Source organism: Callionymus lyra, chromosome 1 (genome assembly GCF_982586985.1).
Source record: "Callionymus lyra chromosome 1, fCalLyr1.hap1.1, whole genome shotgun sequence".
Lineage (NCBI taxonomy): Eukaryota > Metazoa > Chordata > Actinopteri > Syngnathiformes > Callionymidae > Callionymus > Callionymus lyra.
Genome location: NC_141818.1, coordinates 12858473 through 12874331, shown reverse-complemented (window position 1 = coordinate 12874331; position 15859 = coordinate 12858473). Strand labels below are relative to the sequence as shown.

The 15859-nt window shown below is 37.8% G+C and overlaps 1 protein-coding gene across 2 annotated transcripts in view; it reads left to right on the top strand.

Annotated features, from left to right (window-relative positions):
• The window catches only part of edil3a (EGF like and discoidin domains 3a), a 125904-nt gene that overhangs the window by 95769 nt on the left and 14276 nt on the right, over window positions 1-15859 (top strand). The gene's annotated exons all lie outside the window — the stretch shown is intronic.

Genomic DNA, 15859 nt, shown 5'->3' with positions numbered 1-15859 from the left:
CTGACAGGGAGTCTGGCAGCTGAGACAGCTTGTCCCGGGAAAAAAAAAAAAAAGGCGCACAGATGAGGCTGCTGAAGCTGCCTAGATCTATAAATGGATTTCTGCATTGTGAGGAGTCAAGTCTGGCTTCGATGTAATGAATCTTTAAATTTAAAACTCCCTCTACCGGCCTGTCGAAAAGGCGTCCTATCCGTCCCTCTGCATGTGTCAAGAGTGTTGAACGCCCCAAACTAAGACTCGCGTCGCCCGGAGAAAAAGCAGCTTTTATTCTCACAGCTCAGGTGTCGAATACGGCCCTGACAGCAGCAGAAAAAAGAAACAACGCCTGCAAAGACAGACTTGAAGCTCATCGAGATGATTTCCTTTCCTTCTTTTTGAACACAGCTTGACTTTTGAAGAAATCCTTAAAGAAGCAAAGGTGTCTGCGGTGAAACGTCCTCTGTTATACATTTGGCTTTTATTTAGGATGATAGACATACGGTGGATTTTCTCACTCTTGTTTTCGTTCTGCTGGAGTTTGCAACCCATGACTTACACAGCGTTAGTGAGGTTGAGCCACAAGTCCAGCTTCAGATTTCAGTCGACCCAACGATTCGCCTGGAATGATCAATCTCTAAATTGCTCAGCCGGGGTCACCTTCTCTTCTCCTCGCTCATGTCTTATCGCGCCCAATGATGGACTGTTTCCGTCTCATTTCCCGTATTAATATTAACACATGGTAAGTTGTGATTAGTAAATTGTGTTTAATTAAGTGGAGATGATCGTTGCCTCTTTGACTAATCTTTGACAGAGCACTTGATAGTTTCCGGGGAACAGCGTGAAAGAGCTGGAACTGAAGGAGATGTGCAACCATGTGAGGGGATCTAATGAGGTAAAATGGACTTTCAGGAAGTAACGGAGCGTTTTTTCCTTTTGTTTGCTCACCGCCATGCCTGGTCCAATCAGAAGTGTCATGTTGTGGTGTGTTACTTCACTCAGCACGCAGGTGTTGTGCATGAGCGCCATGATGGGAAAATTGAGGGTTCACTTCTTCATAAATGACACGACCAGCGACGAGAAGAATAGAGAAGAACAGCAGGAGTATAATGTCACCGATTTATCATAGTAGAATATGTTACTCATGGAAACACTGAGGTTGTTTTGATGATTTGAAGGTTTTATCTATTATGTAGTTGTGTAAAGAATTGAATTGCATCCAAGACAACAAAGATATTGTACTATATCATTTAAGTTTCTACATAATGCTAGATAATGCTAGATAGATAGATAGATAGATAGATAGATAGATAGATAGATAGATAGATAGATAGATAGATAGATAGATAGATAGATAGATAGATAGATAGATAGATAGATAGATAGATAGATAGATAGATAGATAGATAGATAGATAGATAGATAGATAGATAGATAGATAGATAGATAGATAGATAGATAGATAGATAGATAGATAGATAGATAGATAGATAGATAGAAAGAAAGTAATAATGGAAATTATCAATACCAGTTAATTACATGAAAAACATAAAAGTCCAAACACCATGGATTAATGGATACAACAGTAGCTGAGGTGAAAAAGGTTACGATTTATCACAAAAGGTCGAAGGTCAAATCCCATTTACGCATCAAAAAGTGTGATTGAGTTGAAACTTGTGTTCTCATTAATGGAAAGCAGGCCAACTGACAAAAAAACACAGAAATGGAAACTTCAGGAATTACATACATTTAGGGTAACCATAATGTTTGAACGAATGTGTGACCTTTGGTGCAACATTGTAGTATATTGAGCTGTACATCCCTTTGGTTAGTAACTGGACAGTCTCTGTGTGTATAACTTGGATGTGTGTGTCTGGTAAACACACAAATTGAGTTAAATGGTAGCAGATACATAATCTGTTCGTCAATATAATCAATGATTGAACACATGTTCTACTTATGGTGTGTAGCTTAATAAGATATCCATCATGTCTTGTGTCACAACGAATAGAGCCATGAAGAAGATGCTGACGATTTCTAATGATATTACATGTTTTCGCTGGTGCTGCAATTCAGGGGGTAAGAACAGAATGATTGAGAAAAGACCAATGAATGACTTCAACATTTAGCAACACTTTTGACTGTGCAAATCATTTCTACTTATCTCACGAACACTGATGAAACCTGTTTAATAAAGAGGTGTTAAAAGATGATTGGTTTGTACAATAAACGGCGTGTAGATCCCATGTGGGCAATTTATATTCCTAAGGGGCTAAAATGTACACAGTGACTGTTGTCAGGGGACATCCTTCCAAAAGAGAAAGACATAAATAAAGAATTTTCTGTCAGTGATGTAATAACAAATACTAAATAGTGCAAAATATAAACTGTATCAAAGATTTGATTTAATATTGATTCAAAATATGAAAATAATATGCTATCAGTTTGTTTTTGTTTGTATTTATTTAGAAGTATTAAATAATTTATCTGATGGGGAAAATTAAAGCAAGGAAAATAGTAAGTAGGTAATTATCATTTGTAAAAAGCTTCCATCAGTAGATTCTGATCCACAGACCTCAGAGACCGAGCTGGGGTGTAAGGCTGGATCAGATCAGTGATGTAAGGAGGAGCCTGAGCCTGACATGAATAGATCTGAAAGTAAGAACCAGCATTTTAAAATTGATCCTTAAAGAAAACTGCAGCCAATGCAGAGTTTTAAGGATCAAGGAAATGTGAGTTCTCCTACTAGAGCTGGTACCAACTGCAGGTGAGAGACAGCTTCTTTTTGTTTAGACACGAATATAAACTTACAATAATCTAAACGAGAAAACACAAACGCATGGATTCTTTGTGCATAAAATGATGGTACTCAAATTACCAGAGTCCTTATATTTACAGAAACACTTTCATAGTTGCATAATGTTCTACAGCGTTTAATCTTCTATTAATCTGCTGACGACAAAGTTGACGTTCTTTAATCAACAGATTCAGCCACAGTTTAAGACTGACTTAAATATGTCCCCTTGAATCTCTCCAGTGTTTGTACAGCGAAAGACAAAGTGTCTCCGTATGCAGAAGTGCTCGCATCATGCTTCTATTTGAAGAGGCGCAGTTAAAAAACGGGAGATCAGTTTCCTCTTGGATGAATCCAGCAAGCGAGTTGTTTGAAGTAAGAATAATTAGCTGCAAGATCTCAGTGCACGCTGATTAATGTGGAGCCTTCGAGGCTGAGGACGATCCTCCTTTCAAATGCTTCCTTATTCTTCTTATTATAAGTATTTGATCGCAATTATTCCCCTCACTGAATAAATGACTAAAAGATTATCATGTTGACAGATTCTAGCGCCATCTGGTGGACTCGTCACTGACTTCTGTGGTTTCTACTGCAACTATTTACTTAAAAAACAGCATTGAATGGAATCATTAAGATAAACGTGTGTTAGAGTTTCTTTAAAAAACAGTTATGACTTTCAATCAATTTTATCAACCTAGAGATGGAACCTTTTTTTTCATGATTCAAAATAGAAACTCTGCTCCCTTAACCTAAATAATATTAATAATAAATGTGGACTTCCGGTAGCAGTAATATCACTCCATAGGCATCCGCCATGATGTGCGTCGTAAATCCCATCCCTGTGATGACGCAATGACGTAATGTCGCCCACAGCGTGTCAGCTCAGTCGGAAAGTCATGAAAGTGTTTGTAAACATGTCACCCACCAGGTAATGTTCATATATAAGGCACACTGTTGTTTTTTGAAAATTAAAGGCTTTTAGGTGCGCCTTATAGTGCGGAAAATACGGTATTTGACGTTGCTGGTTGAAGGGAAAACTGGAACTGAAGTATTTTATCAAACTAACTTAATCACGTATTATTATTAGTTATATTATTTTGAGTTATCATCGCTGATTATGTGAGAAAGGAATGTAGGAGTAGATATCTTCGTGCCAGGTTTCTGAAGGAGTAAATGCTAACCCCGACCCTGAAGATAATAACTCATTTAAGTTTGTTTTTGGTGGAAACCTTTTTATCCATTCATCCATTTTCTACCACTTATGAGGGTCGTATCCCAGTTTAATGGGGTGAGAGGTGGGGACATGCTGGACAGGACGCCAGACTGTGGCGGCTGGTGAAAAATATTCTAGTTGGGGCTCTTTTTCAGTAGATTTTCCTGCCTATCCTATATATTAGATGTGGAAATCAAAACTTTACTATTATCACTTTAAGCTAATGATGGATAATAATGTTTATTATGCTCCTTTTCTGGATACAAATGAAAACATATTTTAATTATACTCTGACATGCATCATACAGAGTAAACTAAATAAAAGTTAAACTTAAGGAAAGCTAAGAACAACCTGACCTCTGCACCAGAACATCAGTGCACAGTACACTGCAAAGAAAAGATAATTCCATTAAAAAAAACATAAGTAAGTAAGTAAGTAATTTTTATTTGTATAGCGCTTTTCCAGACCAGGGTCACAAAGCGCTTAAACAATCAAAACAATATTCAATAAAGTATATATTTTAAAGATCAAGATAAAACTGATAACACAACAGGAGTTCCAGAAAATCAAGGAAAAGCCTGAACAAATAGAAACGTCTTAAGATGTTTCTTAAAGGAGTCAGTAGTAACAAACAAACTATAGCAAAACCCAACCAGATACTAGTTCTGTCTTCTTGCAAATCTCTTTTCAACTATGATTATATATTTATTTAACAAGTAGAGAAGATCAGGCGCCAGCCATGCTATTGAAGATAATCGTGAATGATGTCAACACGCATACATTAAAGCAGCTTTCGATTCGACCCAGATAGTTTCACCAACAGACGTAGCCAGGACTGATCGTGCGGATGGGTTTGATTCCTCGCCCGACACTAATTCTATAAACTGCAAGTTTACTTTCGATGCCATTCAGGTCACGCGTCGCTTTAATTGGAACGCTTAAAATGAATTCAGAATCCTTGTAACGTGAAGGGAATTGTCATCATCCCAATCGTTCCTGTTCCACCAATCAGAAGCCTTCGTCTTGATTGAGTCCATCCCTGCAGCCACTGATTGAATTAGCTTCCGAATAGATGGTTAATCCATTTGCTTCTCTGATTCAATCACCCCCACCAACCCCCTGTATCTTATACATTATTTTGTCATGTGTGTGTGAATGGAACCCTGTGTAGCTACTCCTTTGTTTTCATTACCCAAAGAAGCCATCTTATCTTTCTACGCCGACCCTGATCCTCATCTCCTTCTCTCTCTCTCACACTCTCTCTCTCTCTCTCTCGCTGCCTACCATCTAACGGAGGATGTTTTATCTCGGAATGATTGATTCATGAGTCTGCAGCACCACCAGCTGTAATCACAAGATCTGCACGAATCGTAAGATGTGGAGGCGCCCGGGCTGAAATCAGTGCGGCAGAGACTGGTTCCAGTCTGTTTTCACGTCTCGAGGTTTCATACTCAAGACTCGTCTCTGACAGGCCTGTTATCATCGGCGCCGCTCTGTACATTAACTGTACTGTTCGTATGCCTCGTGCCGCGACAGGCTCAAGACAAGGGCGGTGTATTTACAGCAGGATTTTTGGTCTTGAATGTTGTTTTTTTGGTATAGAAAACTGCTTTCCAGGCGTTCTCTGTGCTGTGATTAAGTGCTGCTGTCAGCTCCATCTTATCTCAGAGGCTGAGGCCAAGATGGGTTCAACTATGTCGTATTATATCACATGTTTCTAGGAATTATGGATATTTTTGAATTATGTTGATACAGGAAATAATATTGAAATACAAAACTATGTACCAAAAATCAAGATTACATTCCTTTCTTCAGCTCCACAACCAGCAGAAAGTCTCATAGTGTCGGAAACCAAATATAAACATATTCATGTATTAAACAAATGATGAATAGAAGTACGACGATCTTTGAAAAAGTTCAATTCTTAGCTGAAAATATGACTTTCACAGTATCTTGGAGACCTTGAAATTTCTGAGATCTTGTTTTATCCAACTAATCTTAGACTAAGACAAAACATTTTTGAATCCATTTGTTCATCAAAATGTTCTTTCTGGTTATCTTAGTCAAAGTGTATTTGACTGGAGTGTTGAGCACCTGAATCGTATTGATGGGCTGATGAAGCTTCGTGAAACAGTATCCTTCCAGCGCCATCTAGTGGGCTCTGAAAATATGGATGCTGCTTCATCAAGCCATCATTACTTTAATACTTCTTTGGCAAAGTTCTTAGACTTTAGGTTTGAATTTGGTAGTATAATTAAATGACTGATTTTGCAGTACGTTATACATTTTGATATTTTCTATAAACTGTATTTTAGTGTTTTTAATGGTTAATTATAGGTCAATATTGTGCTTCTAAAATTAAATAATTCTATTTTTTACAATTAACATGCAAATATTCACGCATTTTGTTCATTATTATTATTCTTCCAACCGCTAGACAGCAGCAGTCATTACGTCCTATGCAGCTAAATGAACATTGAAATCCTGCAAGATCCCGGCGATGACTTAGAACGAGAGGATACAGTGACTCCAGAAGCTTTTAAAGCTGGCATTTGGACATATTTTAGTTTCAAAACCAATTTAAAAGACTTTCTCAACAGTCATGTGGTCTGTAAATTCAGCAATATCAGAGTCAAGTACTCGGGAAATACTATAAATCCATTATTTTTCCTACATTATCGCAATACATATTGTTGTCCCTGTTTTTTGATACGTGTCATATCGCTGGATTCTTGCCAATACACAGTCCTAATTATTTTTATTTGATCTTATATTGATAAAGTTGGTACTGGACATTGAATGAATGTAAAATATTTAGTTACTTAATTAAATGTAGCTTTGTTTTGCACTATGCAAATATCCTTTAATAATTCTTAATGTATGTACAAGCCTGTCTTGTTCCCAAAAGATCACCACGTTCTTAAAGTATGAATCAAGTTTAGAGATCAAGAGACAACGTCTATTATATAGAAAGCATTTGGCTTGAAAGTTGAAAGTTGAAAGTTCAATGTATTTAGCCGGACTTTAAATAACTGGTAGAACATCCCAATGATTTGCATCACAATGTGAACTAAATTTTATTTTGCCAACACAGATTAAAGTATTCTCTCTAATAATGTATTGGTTAACCCTTGAACAGTTAAGGCAGCTGATAGCGAAGTGTGAAAAAATAAACCTGATATTTTCTTCTAATTCAGTTTCTTTTATTTTGTTTCTTTGCAGGAAATACTCATATAATGCATGATTGGGTGTTGAATATTAATTTCCCCACACTTCATAACAAGTCAACCTTCACACTGTAACTAATGATTCGTTCACGCATGATTCAGAACATTTTTGAAATCACGTTTGTTTATCCCACATCACAGTGTTGTGAGTCGCCCCGCATGTGTCGGCGCTTCCCACACGTTTTCAGGAGTCGTTATGAATATTTCATGGCCCGACGTGAGACGCAGGAGAAGAGGTGAGGTGTGATGATGAGCTGAAAGTGCAGCCAGAGTTGATCTCGATTTATCAGTCGATGCCGCAATTATTGTATTAGAGTTTCTGAATATTTCAGTCGTTAAGTCGTTTTTTTCCCGGGGTCTGCCAATCACCCGCAGTCAGGAATGGTGCTTCAAATGAAATCCAGCATTTGTGCCACGATAGTCTAGACAAATGTGCAGTTCCCTACTAACACGGTGTGATACTCTGAAGCTTGAAATGATCCACAACACTCTGGATGATTTCCTTTTCCTGTTCCTTTTGCCATGGACAATTCCCTTCATCTGTTCCTGCAGCCGCCGTTGACAAGCTGAACAGAGGCTCCATCTGTTTTATGGCGCCGGTCTCTGAGTGGTCTATTAGACTTTCAGGTGGAATTGTTTGTGCTCTAATGCTCCGGATTTGGTTTAAGGAAGGAAGAGCCATCTGTTCTTTGGTGTGAAATGGGCTTCGAATATCACATTAAATGTGCACTTCCTGCCATAAACCTATTTCATTTGTGTTACATTGAAAGAGTAATTGCAGAGATGGAAAGGAATAATGAGTCGTGATGATTAAAGAAGTGAAGTCGATGACTTTGTTTTGACGGCTCAGAATATTTTTGATATTCCGATGCAGGAGCAGACAGGGAAGCTGGAAGTAAAAATATGAAAGGGAGAAAAACAGAGGAAATCAATGTTTATTTTGTGGTTGTATTGTTGGCAGATGTAGATGTTTTGGGGGAAGTGATGAAAATCAACAGCATTTGTGGGACTTCTCAAGTAAAAAATTGCTCAAATATTAAGATAAGATTTCAGTTTACTGCTGGCTTTTACAGTATTTCAAGTGAGAAAATATCGGTACACGTGTACGTTGCAATATTTTTATTTCCATGGATCTGTTTTAATATTTAACATTTTCAATTATTATTTTTATTATTATTATTATTATTATTATTATTATTATTATTATTATTATTATTATTATTATTATCAATATTTCATTTTGATCACAGTTCTTGTGTGGTTTATAATTCAATTAAGTGTGTGTAAAATAAAAGAACAACACTTTTTATTGACAATTAACACACAAATATTCACTTACAGTTTTGTTTTTGCAATTACACCTCCGTCTGCTAGATGGCAGCAGTCATTATGTCCTCGGGCAGCTAAAGGAACAAGGAAGTTCTGCAAAATACCGGTGATGACTGAGGACGAGAGGATACTCTCTATTTGCTTTTAAAGTTGATAAAGTCAAATGATGTTCGGACATATTTCGGCAAATTTAAATTCTGCAACACCAGAGCCAAGTACTCGAAATATATACTAATCCCTAGAGTATTGATATATCGCAATATGTCGTGTCCTCGCCCCTGTAACACGATATATATCGTATCGCCAGATTCTTGCAGAAACAAATCGCTAATAAAGTTTCTCTATCATTTATTCTTAATTTATTTAGAAATTCTGATCCATTTCAAAATGCATCAAATTATTCATTTCAAGTACTTGAAAACAGATGCATTGACGATTGATCAACATCTCGAGTGAATCAAGTTGAACTACTCAAATGTAGGTGGTGGAAAAAACCTCAGATACTGCTTTTGAGTAGTTTTTGTATTTGAGGCAGTATCGTCAGTTGACACATCTTAGATCAAACCAAAGGCCCACAACCAAGAAAACACACTTGAATAGTTTTGCGGTCCACTTTGGGCTTTAGAAATCTCTGCACTATAGGGTGTTCTCTAGTAATTACCTAATTCAAAGTCACCCTGTTGCCCACTGAGCTAACCAGATGCTATCACACCTAAACACATTACAACTCAAAGTCAATAAAGTCACTACAAAAGTTTTCTCAACAGCAATCAACTCCTGAATTCTTAAAAAAAAAAAATTTTCTCACTTTATATATTCACATCATATTTTCGTCTCAGTGGCCACTTAACATTTTGACTTTTTTTAATATTAAAAAGTCACGAGTCTTGCAAAATAACATTCCTTTATCAACAAAGATACATGCGGACTAAGGTGGCAGTGCTCCAGGCACTTCAGTTTTCAGGACATTTACATTGTTGTGGCTACACTTGTCAGTGGACTTTGTCTTCATCTTAGTCCAAAATGATGCAATTAGAAACATATTACTAAATACCTCCATACCGATCGTCTATAATGTTGATGCCTTGACAATAGGAATGGGTTCCAAAAAACTTAAATAAGTCTATATTTTTAAGCTATTTCTTTAGCGGAAGCTGCTAGGCCGTTAACGTTAACCTTGCACATGCATAGTAACATTTTCAGTGTGTTTCAATAAGGAAAGACTTCAAGCAGGAACTGAGAGACTGGGAGCTTCCACTACACAAACTTAAAATGTAGAGATTTATTTTTTTCTTTGGAGCAATTCTTCATGTCGAGGCTTCATAACCGGATGGTTGTCACAGATGAGCAGTATGGAGGTATTTAGATGTTTTCTACTGTGTCATTTTGGACGAAGATGAAGACGACGACACTTGAGCTCCAGTCGCTACATTAAAATGAACAAACATTTTTGTCTATAATCTTAAAATAATCCTAATTCTTAGTCGACATGAGGGTAAGTAGTAGTAGTTGTCCAAGTAATACAAACTAGCAACTTGTTGATGAAGCTTCATAAAGTACCGTCCGTCTTTTCAGAGATGATAGATGGCGCTCTCTGATAAACCATTGCTTTAAACATATCTTCCATTCAAACCTCATATTCTTTTAACTTGGGGTGCCTCCTGCTAAGATCTTACAGAACGGACACTACAAAGCTCACATTGAAATACATTTATTTAAAACACGTTTCAGAACTTGCCACAAATATAAAGCTTCAAAGCAGACCTATAGTTAAAGGGGTTGCGCGGTAAGAAATACGACAGTCTCCAGCATAGTTATTACTGTTTACGACCCCCCGTTATGCACCATTGCTGCATATCATTAAGTGAATTGTAGGTCCAGTTTTTTTTTATGATCTTATAGAAAATGTTCATACAAACATTCCACGTCATTATGGAAATATCAGCGATATCAAAACATACATTGATGAAAAAGGATTGAAGGATGTAAAGAGGTGTTCACTGCACTAATGTCCATGCTGGGCAGACCTTCTCCTTATTTATATCCTCCTGCATTTTGTTTAAGGGATGAGCCCTGGTCAGCCGGGGAGGCGTCGCACTCTTGAGAGATAGCCACTCTCGTCCCAACTCAAATTGAAAATGTGCCTGATTCACATTAACCGAGAGGGAACGTCTTGGTAGCACAGTGAAGCTACCGTGAAGCAGGTGACCAGTTGCTGCCGTAAAGCAACATATTTTTATGACGCTTGGCTGAGAATAATTCCATCGGACTACACAAGTCTGGCTCCGGGGACCGCGGGGATTTATTCCTTGTGACGTCTCACCACCTCTTCGTAGAAAACACTTGTGATTTTAGTCTCTTGATGCGTGTCTCCGGCTTTTACACCATGAGCTCCAGATATCAGCACCTCGTGCTTCAAAAAAAAAAAGCAATTCATTTCTCATGGACAGTTGTGAGAAAAGAATGTTTTGCTTTTTCACATTTGTATTTCTTTCAAATTTCCCAAAGGAATTTTCACAAGAGATCAATGTAGTTCTATCTAAGTTATGACCTAGAGCTCAGTAGAGCTGTAGTCTTGATGTTGGCCATGTTTTAAACTATTTTTTACTCTAAGATCCACAGACGACTCTTTAAGATTCTTTTCTTTCCCAATGTCTTCCAACAAACACAACAGTACACATTGTAAATAAATGTTTGTTTAACCCAGTATAGTATTCTCTTAAATTATTATTTTTCAATCTGCGTATTACTTGGTTTTAGTCTCTGATCTCCTGGCAATGACTGGGCACAAGAGGATACAGTCGACTCTTATTTTAAAGCTGATGTTTTGACAGTTTGGTTTGAACATAAATGAAATAATGAAGTAGTTACAACTCTGTCATGATTCATTTGGTCTGTAAATTCTGAAACACCGGTTTTTCTTAAATTTTTGCAATTTATGGTATCCTCGGCCCTGTATCCAAATGTATATACTATCGCCAAAATTCTTCCCAATATACAGTATATACACACATAATTTCCAATGAGCTTTGTGAATCAATTATTCTTTATCTATGCAACCAAAAATATAAACTTTTTAATCATAACATTCACAATAATCAGTGAAAACATTTAAAAACGTTTAATTGAAAAAAGGGTTACCATGGTTTAATTGATTAATTTGATTTTCTATTTTAATCAGGTTATTTAAATCGACCGATTCTTGAAAGAAGTCAATACATGTTGTTTATAAGCCTGTTTATCAAACATGTAAAGCAGCTCATGTTGATGTAACATTTATCTAATTTAATTTTAAGTCAATGATGATGCTGCTCAAATTATCCATTTTGTGTTCAGATACAATATGGATTGTTGTTTTTGTCATTTTCCTCTAAATCAAAGGACGCTTTAAACTTGAAAACATTGAGAACTTTTAAATCAGAAAACCACATAACTGGATTAGTAGAGAATATTTTAGTATTAGTCAAACTTTATTTCATAAGCGGAATTTTCTGAAATGAACTCTGAGCGAAAAAAAACTTCATTTCTGAAATCAGTAGTTTCCTCTGGGCCTCTGTCATGCCTCAATCTGCCTTAAGGCGGGAAAGAGCTCTCAGTCTAAATGTTAAAAGTTAAATTAGCTGGCGTATTAGAATATATCCCTCCACCCTCAGTCAAAGAAAACATTTATTCCCGTTCGCTTTTGTTGTCATACAAACGCTACGTTACTTGCACGATGTTGAGTTGAAGAAAAAGTCAAATTATCCTTTAAGAAGATGGCACCCTGCTGTGCGTGCTTTCCAACCAGAACACATAATTCCATGCTCACCTCGGTTAACAAAACAACATTTTTTACAGATCCACGATGGGAGTCACACCTTCATTGTGTAAGCAATTTGTCTTCGGGCTCACTTTTCGTCATTGTACTTAAGTGTAAGTAAAGCTCTTCATGATGTGGATTTTCATTTTATAATTTCAACGTGAAAATGTGATTTTTATCTTTGGTGGGTTGTTGTTTTTACGTGGAAAACTGACCCGTTTTCACCTTTTTCTTTTCCGTTTTTTTTCAATTTACAAACTTGGATTCTCCGACCGGGAAGTTGTTTTTCTGGCTTCCCTCTGGTCTCATCCATTAATAATGGACACCCTGTTGTGAGGTTTATGGTCCGTAGCAGTGTCCCGTTCATGCTTCTGTGACGTTTGTGCAAACAGTCCTGGACTCTGACGGAGGGGTTTATAGAAAAGTATATGCATCACACGCCACGGCTGTGTGCAGAGAGATGGATATACTCAAATTAAAACAGCTGGAGGGGGAACAAGTCAGTGGGGGGGTCGTCTCTATATTCAAGATTTCTATTCATAAAATGAGAGCCGAAGAAGCTGCTTCTCCCGGGCGTTCATATGTGGAACTGAAGGTGACACAATGTTCCCTAATGAGGCTGGATGATTTGTTTCTCTGTGACCTCAAAGTGCAGGTGGAGACCATGTTTTCAATCGGATGTTTTAGGAACATCTCGTTTTTTTTTTTTTAAAGCTTCTGGGCCAAATTTCGGGAACTGATTCTTGTCAACAATTACTCAAAGATTGCTGCTCACGCTCTCATTTCATCTGGGTACCAGCTCATGGAGGGTAAAACGAGGCTGATGGAGGGAGAGACAGTGAGACGGGTGGGACAGGCAGCCCCCCCTCTCTAACAAGCTTATCTTGCCACCTAATTCAGTTTGGTGACTATCACGGTGTCGAGCGCCGGCCTCACTAGGGGCTTGAGTGTTTTTTGACCGCTACCTGTCATGGCAATTACAGGTTCTCCTTCAAGCGTTCCGCTGTTTGTTTTTTTTTTTGTTTTTTTTTTGTGTGGCAGACCCGGCTGTTTGGGTTGACGATTACCTCAACATTCTGCAGCTGGAGGATAATCAAAGCCTTACAATGTGAGGTGTCACGCTCCTTCAAAATCACCCGAGCTTTCCCCCCCCCGCCTCTGTTTCTCTCGGCCGCCTTCATCCGGAAGGTTTGTTGTGACATTGTTGTAAACAGAAAAAGAGCTGCTGTTAAGTCCTCACATCTCGCAGAAGTAATCCACACAACCGCCTACTGAAGAATAAATATTCGCTATTTAAGAACAGAGGAACGTGGAGTGAAAACAAACTGAAAATATCGAGTCAATTTGTTTGTTTTTTTAGTTTGCGTTCTTATGGAATGTCTGGACTGGATTCTTACAAGAGCTGTCTTGTAGATTAAAAAGTCTGGTCATCATCATTATTGACTCGAGGAAATACTTAAAAAATGTAAATTGGAGTTAGCGCCATATCCAACCCACAAGGCAATTATTTTGGAAAATGAGTATAATTATTTACTTCCGTATTTTCCGCACTATAAGGTGCACTTAAAAGCCTTTAATTGTTTTCAAAAAACGACAGTGAACATTACCTGGTGGGTGACTTGTTTCCAAACACTTTCATGACTCTGCGCCGACTAAGCCGACACGCCGTGGGCGGGATTACGTCATTGCGTCGGGGGTGGGATTAACGACGCACGTCACGTCATGGCTGACGGCTATGGAGTGAGATTACCCCCACCGTTTTGAGCGAGTGTGTCTTGGTTGTTGCACACTCAAAACACTTTTTTTGCTATCAAAAATCTCATCACCTGATCTCCAGAAGAAAATGTTTACAGAGAAAAGCAATATGTACAAAGTGAATGACAGTATGTGAGGCGCTATCAAGAAGGGATGTGTTGATGAAGCTTCGTGAAGCAGTAGCCTTTCCTTCAGTAGCTCACTAGATGTCGCTCTCTGCTCTATAATATATTGCTTTGAGCAGATATAATATTGAACCCTGAACTGAGGATCCCCCCCCCAATGAGCTCTGAAAGGCTGCCTAAAGAAGTATTATTAGCATCGGTTATACTTTAAGTCCCATGACACACTGCAACACTTGATTGCGGTTGATATTTTAAGAGCCTAATTTTATTCTAAATTCTAGGTGGCCCTCTTAGAATTATCGTTTGACCATTAGTGTCTAAAATTGATGTTGTTGATGAGGTTTCCTGAAACAACTGATGAGTTGGGTTTCATGATACAATGTCCTCATTTACGAAACAATAAATATCTACTCTATAATAATGTGGTTCTGAACCAGTGATGGGATAATTAAGCTTCATGGAGCAGTGTAAATTTTGTAGAACTCAGTAGGTGGCGCCCTCGGTTAATAGTAAATAGCTGATCAAAGCAATAGATCCCAGAGTAAAGAAGTGCCATCCAGTCGGCTCTAAATAGAGGTTTACTGTTTCGTGAAGCTTCAATAACCCATCACTAGTCTGGAACTACTATTTAAAATAAACCTTAGATAATTTCAAACGGGCAGTACCACCTACCAAGCTCTAAAATTATGACACTGTATCGTGAAACCTCATCGACCCACCATGTCCTGTTGATTCCTGAAGACTTAATATAGCATTTTTTTCTCTCTGTCTAGACTCAAAATACCTTAATATTGTCTGATGATTTTGGAATATTTTTCCATTAATTCTGTTGAACAGTGAACTTCATATGACTCGTTCGTTACCCTTTATCTAGTGTTTAAAGTGTAATCTTCATACCCGCCAGGGTTAACCAAACTAGACAGAATACATCAAGAAGTATTTTGTCCGTAGTAATATTTCTCGTCCACACATACTGATATGCTATTATGAGTTTCGTTTTAACTTGACCTTCACTTACCTATTTAGCCTGATATCTCACATAGGACAGAATTTTTGGGAACTAGGCAGAGATTTTTTTCTGTTTGTGCTTCACTGGGATTCATCCGGAGAAAAATAGCGTTGGTCCACTGGAGTGGAAGTCTCTCCACGATTTAATGGCTGTTTAATTGACCAATTATTTGTGCTCCAGAGTGTGATTTGTGTGCGGTCAGATGCGGTTCGCACACTTGGCCAGAATTGCAGAGATAACTTGAAATTTTAGATGTTTATGATATATAAACATCAAACTTTTTTCTTGCTGGATATTGATGTGTGATCACGGCTGAATCACAATATTAGTTTTTTTTTTCACATCGAAAATCGTAAATCCTCAGCAGGCACGGACTTTCCCTGAACTTCCATTTCATTATTTGCATCTATTATTCATTAAGCATAACTAAGAGTCGATGCTGGGAAAATATATTTGCCTGTGAATAATCATCTTCGCTCCTACAGTACTGCGGAATTCAGCGAGCCAGGTGACTGCTGGCTCCGTACAAGCTCCTCCAATTTACACTTCCTGAGCTCCAGCTCTGACTATATTACATATATATATATTTATATATAAATATAGACGAGCGTGGCTGTGTGCACAATAATAA